This window comes from Carassius gibelio, chromosome A9 (assembly GCF_023724105.1).
Source record: "Carassius gibelio isolate Cgi1373 ecotype wild population from Czech Republic chromosome A9, carGib1.2-hapl.c, whole genome shotgun sequence".
Lineage (NCBI taxonomy): Eukaryota > Metazoa > Chordata > Actinopteri > Cypriniformes > Cyprinidae > Carassius > Carassius gibelio.
In genome coordinates this window covers 16,934,420-16,951,489 of record NC_068379.1, presented here as the reverse complement: position 1 = coordinate 16,951,489, position 17,070 = coordinate 16,934,420, and the positions used below count along the sequence as shown (strand labels likewise).

The 17,070-nt window shown below is 37.3% G+C and overlaps 1 protein-coding gene across 3 annotated transcripts in view; it reads right to left on the bottom strand.

Annotated features, from left to right (window-relative positions):
- The window catches only part of LOC128019807 (zinc transporter ZIP10), a 30,028-nt gene extending 13,217 nt beyond the window's left edge, over window positions 1-16,811 (bottom strand). The window contains exon 1 of one of the 3 annotated variants that reach the window (XM_052606056.1): window positions 16,605-16,811. The gene's annotated coding sequence lies outside the window, so the exon portion shown is untranslated. Of the gene's footprint in view, window positions 1-1,436; window positions 1,881-12,069; window positions 12,468-16,604 lie in introns of those variants that run through there. The other 2 variants (XM_052606057.1, XM_052606058.1) reach the window with 2 other exon arrangements.
- Between the last annotated feature and the right edge of the window lie 259 nt (window positions 16,812-17,070).

Below are 17,070 nucleotides of genomic sequence, written 5' to 3'. Positions count from 1 at the left end.
ATTCCGTAATCTTCCGGTAACAGTAGGCTAACTTTACGTTCGCCAGCGCATGACGATGTTTTGATTCAGACTGCACAAAGAGAAGAGGAGAAGATCTACGGGTCCGTTGTGAATATGTCTGTGAGAGCAAATGTAGTGTAGTTACAGTAACTACAGTAGGTGCGTAAGAAATGATTAAACCAGAGGGGACATGTAAATAAATGTGAGCTGAACACGCGCTTTTTTCTTTTTTTCTTTTTTATTTTTACATATTGTTTCAAAGCAGCTTTACAGACATAACAGGAAAATGTTGAAATAATATAGTTAAATATAAGTAGGTAATACCTATTGCTTGACAAATAAAAAAATATATAAATTTCTCATTTTTGCCTATGTAGGAGATCCCTGTTTATTATTATTATAATTCTAATGATGACATGAGTAATAATACATGGTGATATTATTAATACACATGCTTATTCTTTCTCTGTCTCTCTTTCTGCCTACAGATACCTGAAAAAGGTGAATGCTGTAGCAGCAAAGTGTGGGACTACTTCTGCAAATACTTTAACTTTAGTATTATAATTTATTTACAGTACACACACAGACTGTTAAAACCAGCTTCAGCTGGAAGAAAGTAAAAGTGTTAAATGTTTAAAACCAGACTGTTTTTTGATCATTAAAAAATATATACTTTTGATGTGCAATTGTTTAGTCATTGAGACCGTAATCTAAGGCTTTTTTTTTTTTTACATAAATCCCTTCTGGAAAATGGTTTATACAGCCCACATACATAGAACAGGTAGATATTTTGCTATTGAATGTTGTGTAAGTGCAGTTTATAGGAAATGGGTCTAATATCCAGTTTACTTTCAAAATCAAAATATCGGCTTATAAATCGGCTATTTTCGAGTTAATATCGGCATCGGCATCGGCCCCCAAAAATCCATATCGGTCGGGCTCTACTTATAACCTATTTTCCTGGGTTTATCATGTTAAGGAAATATGACATCTACAAATTATGTTTACGGAAAAAACACACCTACAATCACAATAAAATACATTTATATGCCACAGAGTGTAAAACATGATGAATATATTGCAGTCAGATAATCATTTATCAAACATAACTTCCCTATTGGAAGGACTCGTGAGTCAACCCAAGTCAAAGCAAGGTTGAAAGTACATGAAGATCGCAGCACTGGTGCTTCGTTACATTGGATCAAAAAAAATTATATTTGCAAAAACAATTAGCTCTCACAGATTTGTTATCTTTTAAAGCTTGCACTTAATTTACAGGAAAATAAATAAATAAATACAAATAAAAAGCCAACTGCATTTTAACAAGTGTAAATCAACCACAACCTATAGACAAAAATGAGCCATGCATATCATACAAAATAATCAAATTCATTAAATGGCTCTTTAAGTCAAAACATCATGCAAGCAGTACTTACGATAGCCTGCACTCCAGCCTGTTAAAGTGTGTGAACCTGAAGCATGAAGATGGTTAAAACAGACTATTAAACATAACTATGATCGTTCCTCTCGACAGCACAGTGTTTATAAACATGAGAGTGGAGTGACCTCTGAACCCTTCAGGAGATAGGATGGGGCAAGAGTGCTGATGATCTGCTCTGCTGGCTCAATATGCTCTTTGTTGGTTACATGTCATTCCAAAAATGGCTGAACATTTTGTATTATAAAAAAAACACATAAAAAACAAACAAAACAAAAACCCAGCAGAGTCATGTGCTTTAGAGATATCATGAGACAAATGCTAAAGCTGGAAAACATTTGTGTTCCAGCTAATAAAAGCCAGAGGGGCTCTTCAATTGATCATTTTATTGACCCCACTGATAACAAATTAATTTTTGTTTAAAATATGCCTATTACATTCTGTAGTATCCTCATACCATAACAATGAGTGGTAAAGAAATTTTCTCATATTTTTGTTGAAGTGGTCAAGTGATGAATCCAAATTTCCAGATTATTTGAAATAATCAAACGAGTTAATGAAATGAGTAAAAAAAAAAATGAGTTAACCCTAACCCTTATATGATGTCTTTAAAATGTAATAGTAAATCTGCAAAACCGTTTAGTGTTGAACCACCAATCTTTGCAGAAAATTTAATGCAGTTCAGAACAAATGCATGGTGTGTCACAACAGATGATACTCTAGACATCATCTGTTTTTGTCCGCAGAGCCAATGTCTGGACGGAGAGCCACGTTTTCTGCATACAGTGTTCTGTTTGAACAGTAACAGGGAAGGATAAACTGAATGCATTTTTCCATGGTCTCCTGTTCCACTCAGCTATGAATGAGAAGAGCAGTGTGCCATTTACTGAGGTGTGTTTATATTAGGGCTGCACGATATTGGGAAAAAATGACATTGCGATATTTTATTTTTCTGCGATATATATTGCGATATTTTTTCTCACAAACAAATGGGGTGAGCACACTTACATTCTCATTTTAAATTATTTAAACATCGACACCACCGTGTCAATTGATTAATTTGCGCAAGGGAGAGGGAGCAAGACGGAGCTCGTGTTGTTTGAAAACGGCTCGCTTTCTCTCGGCCTCTCTCTCTCTCAATTCAATTCATATTGCTTTATTGGCATGACATACAAAGGTAAATATTGCCAAAGCATTGTACATACCAGAATAGAAACAAACAAAACAAAAATACATATATATATTCATAAGAGAAAAAAAAATGGAAAAAATTACATGCAAAATAAATCCATATACATTTCTATAAACATTGATGGTACTTCTAATGTACTCTCTCTCTGTCTCTCTCGCGCGCGCTCTCTCTCTCTCTAGCAGCAGCGCGCCAGCCCAGCACCGTGTCAGGCACGGTTCTGGTGTGTAAAGACACAGAAAACGCGAGGCAGCCACCACACTTCTGGGACGCTTTAGACACGCGACGCTCACGCCACGCAGCCAGTGTGTCACCGGCCTCTGTCTCTCTCGCGCACGCTCATTCTCGCTGTCTGTCTCGCGCACGCTCTCTCTCTCTCTCTTTCTCTCTCTCTCTCTCTTTCTCTTTCTCTCTCTCTGTCTCTCTCGCGCACGCTCTTTCTCTCTGTCTGTCTCACGCGCTCTCTCTCTCTCTCTCTCTGTCTGTCTCTCTCACGCTCTCTCACTATGTCTCTCTCGCGCTCCCTCTCTCTCTGCCCTGTTAAACATGCATGTGGTTTTCAGTCCTGTCAATGATAAACTTTCACTCTATGATGGTTTAGCTGTGCAATTAATCCACGAATCACATTCATCAAGGGCCGGGGTACATCGCGATATCGATGCTTAAACAACACATCGTGCAGCCCTAGTTTATATAGTGTCCTCACACACAGAGGCTATGATCAGCACAGCCTCAGAGATTCAGAGATTGTCTCTGAGATTCATGTTATAACCAGAGATGTATAGTAACGAAGTAGAACTACTTCACTACTGTACTTAAGTACTAAAAGGCGGTATCTGTACTTTACTAGAGTATTATTTTTTTCTCCTACTTCCACTTTTACTTTGGTACATATTTTCGCTGAGTTTAATACTTTTACTCCGATATTTTTTTTTATGTGCTGCATCGTTACTCGTTACAATTATAATAATGTTACGAATCATTCCATTACAAACCACTGCCAGAACTGTAGATGGCAGGTTTGATGAATCTGGCACATCATTGAGCGAATCAAGCGAGACAGCGCGTGCTGACTGAACTGCTGTGAAGAGAGAGATGAAAACCGAGCCGAGCCAGATAATGACTCGTTCACGAACGTTCCTGGATGACCAGTAACGTTAGTTCTTTCTGACAGTTCGATTCAATAAACCAGTTGAAGAAAACAGTTCACCGATTCTTTTGCGCTCGATGCAATGGCGTCATTGGCGTTGACTGCACATGGGCTCATAACATTAACACAGAATCAGTTCAGAATCAATCACCAAAAGAATCAGTTCGGTTCCAGACGCTCTGTGTGTCGGTTTGCTTCACGCTAAATCACACATGCGCAGTATCATCAGCTCCTCGGTTCACGAATCGGACGCGTCTGACAGAAACGGTTCTTGACTCGTGAACGAGTCATTATCTGGCTCGGCTCGGTGTTCATCTTCAGTTCTCTCTTCACATCAGTTCAGTCAGTGTACTGTTTGAGTCAATGAATTACTCCGGGGTATTGGTTTGTTTTAACTCAGAGGGAGTGTCAGACACATTAAACAAGTTAACAGCTTAATTCATCTGTGGATTAATGCGTATTGGAGACGCGAACTGTTTAAAACGATTCAGTTCGATTTGGTGGACTGTTTCAAAAAGATCCGGTTACATTGAATGATTCGTTCGCAAACCAGATATCACAAACTGCTTTGTTTTTAAAGGGGGGGTGAAATGCTCGTTTTCACTCAATATCTTGTTAATCCTGAGTACCTATAGAGTAGTACTGCATCCTTCATAACTCCAAAAAGTCTTTAGTTTTATTATATTCATAAGAAAAAGATAGTCTGTACCGATTTTTCCCGGAAAAACACGAGTGGCTGGAGGCGTGACGTGTGGGCGGTGCTAAAGAATCACGAGCGCGAGTAAGCTTTTGGGTTGAGCGCGTCTGGAAGCTGTGACACCGTGATGACAAAACCAACCAAAACAAACCACGACTAACAGTCAGATTCAGCGTATATTTATGATCCAGAATCAGATCAAGAGCAGCATCAGCAATCATTCTCTATGTGGTATGTACTGAAACTGTATATATTTGCTTAGCGGTTTTGGAAAATGACTAAGTTCCACTTTGTCGTCTTTTTTTTTTTTAAGCTGTACATGTGGAAAGTGCAGTTTGATGACAACATCGCATGTTGTTTACCTGATGTGCTTACGCGCCGATAGCTAAGTTAACAACACAGAGATATTTGAAGCAGTTTTACTCACCGCATGCGGATCCAACACACGATCCTTATCCCTTTTTCGTTGGGACTGCGTTATCCTTAAGAAATAAACGATGTGCAAATCCGGCGTCAAACTGGACCTTGCTTGTAAAACAAGCATCTTCGAAATGCAGGGGAACAAACACAAACACTTGCACAACTCCGTTGATGCTCTGTAAAAATAAACTCCATCCACTGGTCCCTTAATGCTGTTTCTCTTTTGGTAATCTGTGCAGGGTTGTCTTGCCCTGGCAACCAAAAACTCACTCCTTTTGTGACATTTCGCGACGCTCTCGCTCTGATCAGTGAAGTCTGTTGTGCTCTCAGTGCTGTGCTATACGGGAGCGCGCGCTCTTCCGGCAGAAGTGTCCTCAGGACCCATATAAGGAAATTCCGCTCCATCTAACGTCACACAGAGCCATACTCGAAAAAAACTTTCCGAAACTTGTGACAAACCGGAAGAGGTATTTTTGGAACAGAAATACTCCTTCAAACGTACAACTTAATTTTTGAAACTTTGTCCATGTTTAGCATGGGAATCCAACTCTTTAACAGTGTAAAAAACTCAGTATGCATGAAATAGCATTTCACCCCCCCTTTAACTGTCTTACAACAGACACGGAAGAGAAGACAATGCTGAATAAAGTCGTAGTTTTTGCTATTTTTGGACCAAAATGTATTTTCGATGCTTCAAAAAATTCTAAATGACCCTCTGAGGTCTTACGGGTTTGAAACAACATGAGGGAAAGTTATTAATGATATCATTTTGCAAATTGGGCTAACTAACCCTAGTAACCCTTTTTTGTTTACAAGAAGTTACAGTCAAAGGAATTGTGATTGTCCTTTAGGTTAATCATTTGAAATAGTAAAAACAATATGTTCAAACTTTTGACTACTTTCTTTAATAGCTACATAACACAATACTTCTACTTTTACTTTCAGTACTTGAGTAGTACATTTTAAAATAGACTACTTGCAATACTTAAGTACAAAAAATGTTGAATACTTTAGTACTTCTACTTAAGTGTGGTGCTTAAAGAGCACTTCTACTTCTACTCAAGTCACTTTTTTGATAGAGCACTTGTACTTTTACTCAAGTATGGTTCTCTAGTACTTTATACATCTCTGGTTATAACTGTGTGTCTGTAATGACCTTATCTAAAAACCTTCCAAAGACGCCAAACTAAATTCTACCAAAGAATATTTACAAGTGTACACTCATACATACAAAAAAATTTAGGGATACACAATATTGAATTTTTGCAATATTTTTCAACTCATTTTGACCGATAGCCAATGCCGATATATTTCCTTTTGTTTGAAAACAACACCAAGTCTCTCCTGTGCAGAGATGATAAACAAATAATTTTTTATTTTTCGCTAGTTTTCAACAAAAACTTAGAATTGTTATGTTACAATTAGTGATCGACCGATGTATCTGTTTACCGATATTTTTCCCGATATTTAAGCATTTTTCCATAATCGGGTATCGGTTTTGTAATATCGGATTTGCCGATTTACGGCGCCATCTTGTGGCCGGTTTGAGATTTCCGCCATTGCAGCCCGGGCGTCTGAAGAGATCAGTCAACAACAACTCAGTGAACAGGTAAAGAATATGTTCTACTTGGTTTGCTTTAATTAATCAACTTTATTTAACATAACAGACATGCACAAATGAGATCTGAGACATAAATTCCTGATATAGTTAATTTATGCAGCTTGTTTCTAAACAATTGAGACGAACTCATTGAGTCACGTAGTGTTCGTCATGTCCTGCCCCAATAAAGACGTATCTTTACATGAATTAAATAAAACAGACATGAATGAGTGCATGTTGAAAATAAAAGCGTTGAATTTAATTCTCTATCTGTTGTATTTGCTCACCATTAGTCTAGAAGAGAAAGTTCGTTCATATTAGCAACTGACGGATGATCTGGAGGCTTAAACAATGCCACTGAATGAAACTTTTGACAAGATTATCTTGTTTAAACACCCTAGATTATATTTTCATTTACTACATAACAATTATTTCGCTAATACACATATAAATATTAGAGCCCGACCGATATATCGGCCGGCCGATATTATCGGCCGATATGAGCTAATTGCATTTAAATCGGCATCGGCGTTTATAACGGCCGATGAAACATGAAAAAACAGAGTCTCATGCTTCACTCATGTTATGAGTGTTGCATACTTTGCCCACCAGAGGGCGGTCTGCAACTCCAGAGTTGACAACAGCGCCAGAAATTCACTACAGAAGGACAGCCAAGCCACCCAGGTGAGTCTGTCGTTCGTCATGTGAAATGATTGTAGATTTAGTTCATACACTGTATATAAAAACGGTGTGGTAGTTCTAGCTAACGGTCCTATCATTATCACTTCTAAATATTCTGCAACATCACTTACAGCCGCTCATGCATTGCTATATTAGATTAGCCACAAAGCTAATACCATGTATTATATACCATGTTTATTAGTGGAAGAGCGCGAACGTTAATAAGAGGTCAAACTATAACGTTAGCATTTAAATTATTCTTATTCTATTGCGGTGTGTTTCCCACATAATGACCGCGTAATGGTCCTTTCACACAGGACGCGCTATGCTGGGTTCAGCGTTGCCCTTCAGCGCTATGGCGTTGGCGGAGTTTTAATAGTCTGTTGTTCCTCCTTTCGGTCAGCAGCAAACATGTATCTGTCCCGTTGTAAGAAGCGAGCGATAGCGCTAGTCCAGCTGATGATAATTAAGAGAGAAGCAAGGAAGAGAAGGCTACCCTCAGGTCCAGAGCACAATTTGGTGAATTCAGGCTGGTTATGTTACTCTAACGCTAATATAGCTTCCTTTTTAGCAGGCCCCTTAAATGCTTGCTATTAACTTGTTTGAAGGTGGTGCTTCTCAAAATTGACAGCGGTGTGTTCATGACACTAACGTTAACCATTCAACTTCGAATTGATTCCGTAATCTTCCGGTAACAGTAGGCTAACTTTACGTTCGCCAGCGCATGACGATGTTTTGATTCAGACTGCACAAAGAGAAGAGGAGAAGATCTACGGGTCCGTTGTGAATATGTCTGTGAGAGCAAATGTAGTGTAGTTACAGTAACTACAGTAGGTGCGTAAGAAATGATTAAACCAGAGGGGACATGTAAATAAATGTGAGCTGAACACGCGCTTTTTTCTTTTTTTCTTTTTTATTTTTACATATTGTTTCAAAGCAGCTTTACAGACATAACAGGAAAATGTTGAAATAATATAGTTAAATATAAGTAGGTAATACCTATTGCTTGACAAATAAAAAAATATATAAATTTCTCATTTTTGCCTATGTAGGAGATCCCTGTTTATTATTATTATAATTCTAATGATGACATGAGTAATAATACATGGTGATATTATTAATACACATGCTTATTCTTTCTCTGTCTCTCTTTCTGCCTACAGATACCTGAAAAAGGTGAATGCTGTAGCAGCAAAGTGTGGGACTACTTCTGCAAATACTTTAACTTTAGTATTATAATTTATTTACAGTACACACACAGACTGTTAAAACCAGCTTCAGCTGGAAGAAAGTAAAAGTGTTAAATGTTTAAAACCAGACTGTTTTTTGATCATTAAAAAATATATACTTTTGATGTGCAATTGTTTAGTCATTGAGACCGTAATCTAAGGCTTTTTTTTTTTTTACATAAATCCCTTCTGGAAAATGGTTTATACAGCCCACATACATAGAACAGGTAGATATTTTGCTATTGAATGTTGTGTAAGTGCAGTTTATAGGAAATGGGTCTAATATCCAGTTTACTTTCAAAATCAAAATATCGGCTTATAAATCGGCTATTTTCGAGTTAATATCGGCATCGGCATCGGCCCCCAAAAATCCATATCGGTCGGGCTCTAATAAATATAGCCTACCGCTTTGTGGAAATTAATTATTTATTATCTCCATGCACGATCGCGGTTGATTAAGTTATAGTCAAACAGCACTTTGTCAGTTGGCATTTCATGATTAAACATTAGATTAAATTTAGATCATAAAATGCCAACTGACAAGTGCTGTTTAATTTTATATAGTCTCGGGAAAAAAAGTTCGTTCATATTGCTCAGCACCTGGGTTGATGATCAGGAAGCCTCAAGCAATGCCACTGAATGAAACTTTTGACAAGATTATCTTGTTTAAACACACTAGATTATATTATCATTTACTACATAACAATTATTTCGCTAATACACATATACATATACCGCTTTGTGGAAATTAATTATTTATTATCTCCATGCGCGATCGCGGTTGATTAAATTATAGTCAAACAGCACTTTGTCAGTTGGCATTTCATGATCTAACGTTAGATTGAATTTAGATCATAAAATGCCAACTGACAAGTGCTTTTTAATTTTATATAGTCTCGGGATAAAAGTTTGTTCATATTTCTCAGCACCTGACTGGGTTGATGATCAGGAAGCCTCAAGCAATGCCACTGAATGAAATTTTTGAAGGAAGCAGGCTTACAGGGCAGAATGCTGAAAGACTCTGTTTTATACAATAAAACCTAGTTCTGCTTAACTGGGAGTATTAAGTTACACTACTAAATAGCTAGGCACTCCTAAATAGCCCTCCCGCCCCCACCAATATGTTAGAATCATTTTTGTGCTTTATTTTTTTACCCGTTTTTATTTTTTTACCTCATCAAAGCTTTTATTTTAAAACAAAGACACTTAGTAACAGTGCACTTAAATTTTTTGGACTCAGACCCCTTTATTTATTTGTGTATAAATATAAAGTTTTTTTTGTATGCAAGGAGGGAGTGATTGTTATAAATAAAATGTTTTTTTTTTCAGCTCAGTTGTGTTGTAATAATTGTCAGAAACAGAAGTATAACAGTAAATAAATATCGGTTCTGCATATCGGTTATCGGGTACATAAACATGCAAATAATCGGTATCGGTAATAAAAAAATCAATATCGGTCGATCACTAGTTACAATGAGAATACATCGAAAGCTTTGAAAATAACTCAATCAATTGGTACCTTTTTTTCTTCTTTTTTTTTACAGACTGATGTAGTGGTAACAAACATTTTATTTTAAGATTTAACATGAAAAGAACCATGTGAAATTAAAGGCAACAACTGCATAGTTTGACAATCCATATATATATATATATATATATATATATATGGTGGGCATAGATTAATTTTATTAATCTAGATTAATCTCACTGTGATCTTGAAATTAATCTAGATTAAAATACTGATTCGACTATGGCTCATAGTTATTTATTTTTCATTGGCTCAAGTAAAAAAAAATATAGATGTGAATCATTAACCAAATTTGTTTTATTTGGATGAATGAAAGAGTTCAGTGTGATACAGGTGATTTTTAAATCAAATTAAGTAAAAAATACTTGGCATCTTTGTTTTATTTAACATTATTTGTTTTAACATTTTGGAATAATTTATTAATATAGCATACTTTTTTCATATAGTATTCACACTAGTAAATACCTTTTTATAATTTAAAACCAAATGTAAAAACTAAAACAAATACTGAATGCTGATTAAGAAACACCTTATTGAATGTGTGTTGATTTTGTTGTTTGGATTGTCAAACTATGCAGTTGTTGCCTTTAATTTCACATGGTTCTTTTCATTTAAGGTCAGTTCTATGTGGTTTCAACCCAATTCAAAAATATAAGCTAAAGGCTGATGTCTGTACCATCTATGTTTGTATTAAATGTAGGCTACTTACTTTGCAGTTACTGCCGTTAATTTCAGATGGTTACGGTTATTGTTTTCAATTGCCAAAAGCCAGTTTGGCCTATTAAATACCAAATAAACATCTTGTTTATGCACACTTTCCTTCTTTCTTGTTTGAGAGAGAGAGAGAGAGAGAGATCCCTTATGATTGCATCATATGACTCTCACAAGGCTTCTGCCTAGACGGAGCATCTCTCACAAGTCACACGTGAGTCCACCTCCGGTGAATTACAGTTTACAATCTAGATTATTCCAATCAGACGCTGGGCTAAACAGGGTTATAGTGGGACTTGTTTGGATCAAATAAACCAGTTATTACAACACAGCAAACAAATTTGTAGCGACCCAGCTAATAATCCTCTCCGATTCACGCCTGAGCCAACTCATATTGTGGTCAATGTAATTTTAGCAGGCTACAGAATAATTCTATGATCTGCAGTTTAGCCAAGCAAGATGGAAGCACATCTCTTCAACCAATATATCTAGATACATGATCTGTCCTTGGTGAATCTACGCATTAAATTAGTCATATTTTACATGCAACACAGAAAAAAAATGAAAATTTGTTTGTCAGAAGAAGCCTTAAGGCTTGAGAGATGAGCAGATGCCACATAACAGATGGGAACTACATGTTTGCCAGCACAAGGAATTCTGGGAAATGACAGAAATGTATAGCTGCACAAGCACCAATCTCAGTCCAGTGGATATAAAATACTTAAAGACATGTAAAAAGGTATTTCAGGAAGAATCTAGACCAAATAAGACAGTCCAGCACTGGATAAACGGGCCTGAGTATGTGTCTGGGTGGAGTCAAGAATCAAAGACTTCGAAAAGCATGACCTCTTGACTCCAGACACACACACACCTCTAAAATAAACACACTCAGAAGGATCAGAGCGGGTGGAGGACCTGCACTCCGATATACAGTAGCAACATGGTAAATGTTTGTTGAGACCAAATGTAACATTACCTAATTATACTAGGAAAAAACTGAAATATTTTCAGCCTAATTACAAGAACTTAAACTGCAACTAGGCAATAAACCTGCTTATTTTGATCATAAACTGGTTAACACCCCATAAAATCATTCAGAACTGGTCTGATCACATGAAGAGAGCAAAGAAAACAGCAAACTATCAGCCAAGTAACCTAGATAAACCTAAAAATATGTAGAGTGGGGGTTAGGCTAATTTTAACAAGGTTACCAAGTCATATACTTGTGGAGCAATCAATCCAAAATACTGCAAGCAAAACAGGTGGCAACTTTCAAAACCACCAAGCTAGTCACCTTCAAGTGTTGCTGTCGCCTTGTTCAACTGCTGATCCTCACACAACTTTACACAACACAAAGAGTGAAAATGTGCCAAACAGACCAGCTTAGGATCTTCAGATCTGCCTGCAGGTGCATCCGACAGCTTACCTCTTTCTGTCTCAACCGGAGGTGGAGGAACAGGTCATACGCTCTCAACTATGCAGGGAACTCTCGTCTACAGCAATATGGAACAAGATCTGATGTTTTGAACTCTTCAAGTGTGGTGATTTAATGAAGAGGGGAGGGTGTACTGGACATGTGTGTTTGTAAGTGTTGGTAGGTGGGTGTGTAGTGGGTGGAGGGAGAGATTTGAGCTAATCAGGCCTCAAGTAGCCATCAAATCCAATAAATAAATAAATAAAAAGGCTTTTTTGAGCATCTTGAAGTCCATATGTCCAGGAAAACGCACCACTTATGATGTCTTTCTGGTCACGTTAATCAAATATTCCAACAAAGAATCAACTATCAAACTGTTTCTCACAGCAAGTCTATCGGAACTCCATGTTTCACAAGATGCACTAAATACATGCAATTTGTTCTCAAGGCTTTCAGATGACACAGAGACAAATTACAGCCAACTTGGTGTGATTCAGCACAACAGCTTCTGTAAATTGGCTTCAAAGGTCAGCAGCAGAGCTTAAATATCAGACGGAAGAAGCCAGAACCATAAGTAATGGTCCAGCGTTTTAATGGACAATGTAGGAGAGAATACTTTGATGGCTGTAGTTTTTGCCTGTGAGGCTTCAGTCTGTAAAGTCCATCAGACACCAGAGGGCTATTATCCAGACCATTTGAAAAGGAGGGAGGTGATTATCAAAGAGAAGGCCAGATCCTAATCAAAGGGATTTTTAACGCTTGTCAGGTCAATTTTAACAATGGTGTGGGGGTTACAGGGCAGACTCGTTGGCGAGGAACTACTGAGAGTAGGATTCTTTATATGAATGTAGTGATACAGAAACTTTGACTGCTAGGATGATTCTTTATATGCTTCAAGTTGCACAAAAAAAAAAAAAAAAAAAAATGTACATGTAAATTATAATAATAATAAATAGATTAATTTCACACGTTTCAACAAATTCAGGCCTAATATGAACCATTTGAATGAAGAAATCCTATGCTAATTGCCAACTTTTTTGTAAAATAGAAAATATAACTTTCAGTTATAACAAAAAATAAATGAATAAAATATTACAAGTCTTTAGTAAACATTTCACTTTGTCTTTAATATCTAGAAATTATGTTAGTCACATGGCTGTGATTCATCATCTTAAATATATCTGGCAATACTAATTTAGCTGCCAATATATAGTTCATCTCTTGATTGCACTGAGAATCTCAGAGACCTTCCTGTTACAAATCATCACACCAAACTCCTACGGCCATGGCTTAAGAATAACATATCCCTTAAGAACAGGACATTACATCAATTGGGGAGTAAAGCATCTTTAGTAGACTATGTACTGTTAAGGGCGAGTGCCTGGTTCAAGATGAATATGCATACCAATAATGCAGATGTTCAAGACTTAGAAGACAAGATACAAGCAAACTCCGCATAAGTTTTTTTTTATTTTTTGGACTGTTGGTCTAATCCCTGAAAGTCTAGTATGACTAAAAAGAAGCTTAAACAATTCTTTCCAAAATTAAGGAAGGAAGTTCATTTGAGACTCAAGTTTTGTGCTGTGTGGGTGCATGTGTTGTAAAACAATTGTATTACTGACTGTGCTTTAGAAACCCTATATTAAATACACATGTCCTCTGAATGCACAAAGCTGGTTATATAAACCCTACATACCTGACCTGATTTTTTTGGTCTTGACCATGGGAATAGTCACTAAAGAGTCACCTGGAATAAACCACAGGCTGTTTTTCTGCATAAACCACCACATATTGTGCCTTAAAACCCATCAACTCAGAGCGTTTAATGAGAAATTATAAAACACAGATTTAAAGATACCTGCTAAGGCCCCTGAACTCGTAAGAAAAGACTGTAAATAAATGTCTTATGCTTAACGAGACCTCACCCACAGAGCTCATGTTCATTTAATCTCTCTGTTCAAGACTCAGCTCAGTATGAGCAGGCACCTATAGAGGATCATGTGAACAACCTTTTGGGCTATTATTACCAAATGTGAAGTCTCAACTCTCGTATGATTAAGACTAGGCAAGTCACATGATGAAATGCCAACCTATATTTGACAAATTCTTGTTTAATGCTGGGCTAAGACCATTCATAGAAAAACAAATATTCAACTTTCATGAATCAAGTTCACAATTTCACAACTTAGAAAAGGATGTAGCTCACCATCAGTTCCGCAATCAATTGCGTTTAAACTATATCATCTTTTATGTTTAACAAAAGAAATAAACTCATACAGATGTGGAACAACATGAGGGTGAGAAAATGAAATGTTTGAGAACTATTCCTTTGAAGATGAAAGAAAACTGTGTTAGCATGAATCACTATTATCTTATGGGACACCTGGGTTGACTTGTACCACACAGTATACGTGTTTAGGAATGCCTCTCAGTTGCTATCAGTCTATAATATGAGGACAGAAATAGAAATGCAGCCTTTTCTGGTTAAGCCTGACAGCAACAGACACATTCTGACCAGCATCTCCACTTAAGTGGGCACCAGTTTATCCTCTATGGTACAGTAAATGTTCTTTAATTATCATCAATAAGAATATTGTTGTAGCGAATGCCTATTCACCTCAATGGCAGTTACTCAGCTGACACAGTGAGAGGACACAATCTGCCATTTTGGCTAATGAGTGCTTATTTCTGTTGCAAGATTGGTTTGCGCACCTTAATATCACTACAGCCATCACGGCAACATTAATTAACACCTCAAGAATGCACACAGTCCCAAGCCTATGAGCTCATCTGAAATGCCAAACACCTCACCTCGAAAGTAGACAAAAGTCAGTACCAGCAGTCAAGGGTGGAGTGAAAAAAGGAGCAATTAAATCAGACAACACCTACTTCTCACACTGTGCCATTCTAAGCCATGCCATGGTAAAGTGGACTGAGTGGATTTGAAATACTGATGTTTTAAGAAGATGTTAAAGTAATCCACAACATCTATTATTAAATTTCACTTTCACTGATATATATATATATATTTTACTTTTAACTTTTTTAATGACCATTAATCGAGACAGATGCTACATTGCATCATCACAATCTCCACTTGGAATAGACACTAGTTTTGTGTAAGAGAAAAATAACAACTAGAATTTATGAATGGTTTTTGGCTTTTTCGCATGATCAAACAGCTATAATATATTTTAGGGGAAAAAAAAAAAGAAAAAAAAATCTCCACAATCTGCCTCTGTTTTCGTTGCTACAGTGGCCTTGCACCAGGGTTCTGATGCATCCATTACAACATACTGCATGACACGACATGTTTGGAGATTGCAATGGAGGTGAATACAGAGTGCCCCTGACAAATGAACACATTTAATAAAGTAGCTTGGATTTAAAGGTCTTAGATTTTCCTTTTCACATAAACACCGGTCTCTCATAGGTAGAGGCTCTGCAGGTCCATGAACACCAGTAGCTGTGGTTAGACACATGGTTAACAGAGGAATGCTTCTGCACGTGTGCAACTGCTTAACAGGAAGACCGCATCATCACACCACAGCAGAACCATCATTTGTCCAGTTATTGGCATACTTTCGGCATTAAATAGTAAAGACTAGTATCTTACCCATGCTTATCCTACATCAAACTAGATTTAAATTACCAGATGCATTTATTAAAGCAATGACCGTCTGATGTATTATTGCAAAACAAACAGTGTTCGACTTGATTTAAATGTAAAGATTTTTTTATTTTTTTTTTTGAAGAAAAACTGGTTTTTAAATTGTGTTTCAGTTTAGCCAGGCTGGTTTTACTAGAGATCTGGATACCTTTTAGCTGGCCAGGTAGCAATACCATTAAGCCAGCTAAAATGTGGATCTGCCAAATGTTAATTGGGCCCGGAAACCGTGGAACAAAAACCGACATGAAGCATAAACTGCATTATTACAAAATTCAAACAACACAACCCACGTTTAATTGCCACTTTAATTATACACGATAAACAGCGGAATTAAGATATGCATTGTGAGAATTGTGAATAGAAGAAACCTCAAAGGAAAGACATAAAATAGATTTATCTTTCAATCTAAAGAACACAAGCAAATCAGGAACTTTTGGTTTTACAAAATACGAGCTAGAGACAATCTTCAAGACTAACTTACAACAACCTTAACTTCATCACATGACTTATCCTGAAGCCCAAACAAGCGGTTAAACCACAAACTTCCCCTTCCACGACGCATTAAATCTTGATCAATGCCTACGTGAACAAATGTCTAACGTTAGATTTTATTAACACGATTCGCAATACACAAGTTCATCTACAACAGACAAACGCCGCTAGTCGAACAGCTGCTCGGAAAGGCGCAAACGGCGGAACGATGATAAATCTAAACAGCAGCAGCTAACGCTGCTAGCGCTGAAAGCTATAAAAACAATAACAATTCACAACATCGCACGGTTATATCGTAAATCCCTGCTTTCATTGACCCATCTGAAGCTGCTCGGGTCCATGTTGTGGGAGTGTGTGAAAACAAAGCGGGTTTTATATAGTTTACCTCACTCGAGTGCCGTGTGCATCCCCTCTCCGCTCGGTACTAAAACACTCATCACGCTGCGCACCTCACAAAAGTCCGGGCCCACTGCGGAAACGCCATTCTCAAAGCCACTTACGTACTTACTTGTTACGTTCTCACATCCGTCTCCACATTTTGAGTAATGTGCAACGCACTTTACGCAACGTGGGACGATGTGTGCGACGTGTGCTTCCGCCGCCAGACAGCCCGAGGCCAGTCTTGAGCTCTTGGCGGAAGCGTACGTCACACAAGTCAGTAGTATGGATAAAATAATTGTGACAAAACCTCTGTACATTCACATTGTGAAAAACGTTCTTTGATGATGTCGCATGTAATTATGGCTGTCTGAGTAACATCCACGAGATGTGATATGGTTGCCCTTAGGAAATGTCCACTCAAAAATAGTTAGGCCTATTCTTTTTTTTAGTACCAATGTCTGCAATTAAAT